The sequence below is a fragment of the Brachyistius frenatus genome, unplaced genomic scaffold (genome assembly GCF_029030835.1).
Source record: "Brachyistius frenatus isolate BFR_SWC_R1_liver_20210118 unplaced genomic scaffold, ASM2903083v1 Contig_92, whole genome shotgun sequence".
Classification (NCBI taxonomy): Eukaryota; Metazoa; Chordata; class Actinopteri; family Embiotocidae; genus Brachyistius; species Brachyistius frenatus.
In genome coordinates this window covers 1-5000 of record NW_027210691.1, presented here as the reverse complement: position 1 = coordinate 5000, position 5000 = coordinate 1, and positions in this window count along the sequence as shown.

Sequence of the window (5000 nt, the reverse complement as noted above, 5' to 3'; positions counted from 1 at the left end):
AAATCAAATCTGAAAGTGTGCACATGTATGATGTGAGACAAAAACAACAACTTTTGTGAAAGCCAGTTGATGTCAGAGATAAAAAAAAAAACAACAACAACAACAACAACAACAACAACAACATATTAAATCTAAATCTACTATTTTGATTCAACAACAAGGCTTCATAATCCACCAAACTAATGTTTAAACACCGTTGAGGAAAAAGGATGTGAACGAATAAGCTAATGACCCGCTGAAGGTCATTTTGGAAATCATTGATCATTTGAGAAGATTTGAGGACTGACAGAAGGCTTTGATCTTCGTCAGTTGATTGACAAATATATGATAAAGAAAAAAAGGAGCTGGTGATGCTAATTTAACCTTTGAAGAGATGTGATGAAATTAAAGGAGCGGCACTTCAAACAAATAAAAGCAATGAGGAAAAGCCACAATAATCTTTTTTGCTGTAACATTGAAAAATAAACTTTGAAAACCAGCAGCGTTATTTGTAAAAAAAAAAAAATCATATTCTATTGATATCCATTTTTCTTTTGCACATCAGCCGAGGTTTAAAAACTTGTTTGCAAAATGTTGACTTTTTATCCTTTTCATCACTTTTTAACAAAAATCACTGAATCTGCACTTTTTTTCAACCAAGAGAAAGTAGAGATCAGCAGCTAAAATGTTACTTTGCTAATAATAAATTTTTTAAAAAAAAAGGCCATGACAAGAAATGCGTTGCCCTTTAAACTGTTAAATACTCCGACTGGTCTTCTTTAAATCTCTTTAAAACTCAAATCAAGCTGCTTCGTGGCCGTTGACCGACGGCACCCAGACAGTCGCACCACTGTGACAACTGCAGCCAGGAACTTAGTTCATTAGCTGTGTGTGTGTGTGTGTGTGTGTGTGTGTGTGTGTGTGTGTGTGTGTGTGTGTGTGTGTGTGTGTGTGTGTGTGTGTGTGTGTGTGTGTGTGTGTGTGTGTGTGTCCAGCTGTGTACACACACACACACACATGTAAGCAGGGACAATATAACAGCGGGGGCTGCAGGGATAAAAGTAGCAGAGAAGTTAGAGAAGCAGGATTGAATCCACAGACCATCTGGAGAACTGAGGTCAAGGAATGTGAACGATTCCCTCCTCCCTCAACAACTGCTGCTGCTGCTGCTGACGTGCCTTTGAGCAAGATGCTCCAGAGTTCAAAATCATATTGCAGTGAAAAGAACCACTTCAGTTCCCGTTTGCAGGACAACTAAAACATGAAAACAACGTACGGTGAAGGTGCCGTGTCGCTGCGCAGGTGTACGGACCGCCGCACCTGTCAGCTGACTCCTGTCAGCTGACTCCTCTCAGGACCGTCTGAGCGTGGACACACAATGTTTGATTAGCAGCTCACACCATTAATGGTTGTTCGTTTCTTCAGAGTTTTTCAGTCTAATGACACGAATAAAGGGGCCGCACGGTTTTGCCAAAATCAAATGACCCATGCGTGTCTGGACGAGATGACAGGAAGGACTCAAGTACAAAAATACCAGCTGGATGGCAACTTTTGGAAAGTTTCAACATCTGCTTTTGAAAGAAAAAAAAAACTTCTTTTGAAGCTTTGTCTAAAACTCAACAAAAAATAATGTTCCTATGTTTCCATATAACATGAGAAATAGTTGTATTTTCTGTTTGTACAAAAAACCCCTGTAATTTGGTCCTGATTGTAAAACGAGGCAGTTGTTTTTTTAAAGACATTTCTCCTCCTTCGCAACGTCGTGCCGACTTTCAACTTTTCAGGTTCAGGAGAAATGACTTTTAATGAATCCTTTGGAAGTCAGACTACTGGAAGTTACAAAGAACTGAATCACTGAAAGAACTGGAACGGCCTTTGTTTGAAGACATTTTGGTCCGTTTTTTTTAAAGATAGGAGGTAAATGACCCTTCCCCCCGCCCCCCCGCCCCCTCCCAAACTGTTACTGCAGCTGATTTGTTTTCCAATCGAAGGCCCCCTGGTCAGGACCAATTAACAGCAACACACACAAACACACACATGTACTGAGAGTACTTCTGCAGTACCCAGCTGGAGCAGATTAGTGGTCCTCTACCTTTCTATTGTGCTGCCACGATGATCAGGGACTTCAAATTAACACCCACACACAAGAGCCAGTGAGAACACCCCCCCACCCCCACCACACACACACACACCCTCTCCATCTGCATGCAAATCCGACTCGGGCCTCTTCGGGTCCAGAGGATGCTGGTGATGAACCCGAACTGAGAGAATCATTTGTTTCTTGAAATTTCTTGACATTAATATTCAGCTTATTTAAAAGCTTCCACAAAGTTTAGATGAGGTCAAAGATAAACAGCCAACCACACCAATACCATGATGGAAGCAGTGGAAGCACCTTGTTGGGGTGTTTGGATGATACTGAGGACAGTTACGTATGTACAGCAATCACGCTTCAGGACGCTTCGGCAGTTCGGTTCAGACAGATGATGTCCCGAGCTGCCGACTCAAACACATCTCGTCTCCGGGACCGTTCGGTGTTGCTGCGGCAACGCGTCCTTTCCACTGAAAACATCGAATAACAAGGCACGACTGTGGTGTCAGGTCGGACACGGTCTAATATGGTTTGGCATGTGCCGGTGTCTTAAATGGGCGACGCTGCGCTGTGGATGCATCCATCCTGTCTGTTCATCCGTCAGACTGTTTTTCTACCTTCCCAAAAAACCTAAAATGGACGTGGTCTGGGGAGGAGGGGGGAGGAGGGTGGGGGGAGAGGGTGATGAAGAGGAGAAGGAGGGTGGAAGGACGAAAAAAGCAGGGGGATGGATTGAAGGCCAGTAAGGGATGGAGGGGGAGGCGGCCGCTGCCAGAGGATGAATGAGTGCTACTATGTCTGCTGGCTCCAGACTCTGTGTGTGTGTGTGTGTGTGTGTGTGTGTGTGTGTGTGTGTGTGTGTGTGTGTGTGTGTGTGTGTGTGTGTGTGTGTGTGTGTGTGTGTGTGTGTGTGTGTGTGTGTGTGTGTGTGTGTGTGTGTGTGTGTGTGTGTGTGTGTGTGTTTGAGCTTTGCGGCTGAACAGGGCTCCTTGAGGAGAGGGCGACAGCCTCTCACGCTCAGGTAGACAAGCTCCACTTATTTTCACAGAACAGCCTAAAACACAGCTGAACAGTTTGGGCCACGACAGACACCGTAGAAAAGGGAAAGAGCTGCCAGAGGGGTTTTTTGTTGTTGTTTTTTTGTTTTTTTTTGGGGAGGGGGGGGGGGGTGCAACACTTGACAATAAAGCATGACATTCAATGGTATTTTAGAAATTGAGTTCTCAACTCAATAATGATCATAAATACAAGACTGAATGCATTTTTCTGTTCATTCAACATGGATAACAAATTACATGCACTGATATTCTTATTCTCCTAAAACATTTCATTCATCGCGTCCAAACCTCACCAATCATGGAGAGTCTGATGGGCCAACAGAGTATCAGTATATAAGTATTAAAGATCATTTTCAGGATTTGCACAGTATTCCAAGAAACATTAAACTCCATTAAATGTTCAAACTTTTAGCCGAGAAGTATTAAATCCGACACTAAACGTATTACACAAAGATGAACCACTATTTGTACTGGAAAGTGTTTTAATCGACAGTTAAATTCACATATTTCACAAAGATAAGAGCGTCTTTAATGTCTACGCTTGATAAAGAGAAGGCCCCCTGAGGTGAAATGATCTGCAACATGTTTGCTGAAACGTCTAAAATAAAAATCCACTTTCCCCTTAAAGAAAAAGAAAAAAAAAAAACAAGTCCTTGACAGCAAAGAGGCATTAGTTGGCCCCTGAGCCATCCGACAGCTTATTTGAATAGTCACCATCTTTATTGTCCCGTCCCCTCCTCCACCCGATCTCCACCCGGGAGACACCTCACCGCAGGTTGAAAAAAAAAAAGAAAAGAAAGAAAAGAGGTGTCTGTAAAACACGCCGAGCTTTTCTTTACAAACTATCTTTGTCCTCGCTAGAACTTTGTTTTTGGAGGTACAGGAATGTCTGAGTTTGAACTACCCTCTCTCCCTCTCTCCCTCTCTTTCTTTCTTTCTTTCTCGTCTCTCCATCTGTAGTGCCCCCCCTCCTCCTCCTCCTCCACCTCCTCCTCCTCCCCTCCTCCCCCTCCTCCTCGCCCCTCCCTTAACCCCCACCTCGCTCCCCCCTGTCAAAATAAACACATTGAGAGCTGCCCTTCTTTTCATTCAGACGCTCCCAAGTCGACATTTAGGGTCCCACTGTCCTCCCATGTCTGTGTGTGTGTGTGTGTGTGTGTGTGTGTGTGTGTGTGTGTGTGTGTGTGTGTGTGTGTGTGTGTGTGTGTGTGTGTGTGTGTGTGTGTGTGTGTGTGTGTGTGTGTGTGTGTGTGAGTGTTTCTTTAAAGTATTTATAACACACATTCAACAGCAGCTTTTTTTTTTTTTTCTTCACCCATGTCCCTCCACCTCCACCTCCCCCCACCCCCACCCCCTCCTCCACCTCCCCCTGCCCCGGCGTGGTATCTGACATAACCGGCACTGGGTTTCTCTCTGTGGCCCTGCGTTCCTGGCAGATAGAGGGGCCGTCAACCGCTGCCGGGGGAACTTTCCTGGCTCGGGGAAGCCGTGGGACAATCACACCTTTCATGGGCCGGAGAGAACGCCGCCCGGCCAGCGGCTCGCAGGCCGCGGCCAGGGAATTTCTCTCCCTCCCCGGACCCTCTCTCGCTCCTTTTCTGTTTCTGTCTCCAAATTGCGTTAGTTGCCACTTGTTGATTCCCGCCATCTGTGGTAACTTCTTTAGGATAAAAACTTGTTTTGGGGCATTTGAATGACAAACAGTGAGTGATGACACTGAGGATCTCCTGTTTTATTCTCATGCCAAAGATAAGAGGAGCTGCCTTACCGTTATTGTAATAAAATACCATCTGTCGATTGCAAAGCAGACATTTACCTCAAGGAAACTTTTATTTTTTTTTTTTTTTTACTCAAAACACTTTAAAATGCTG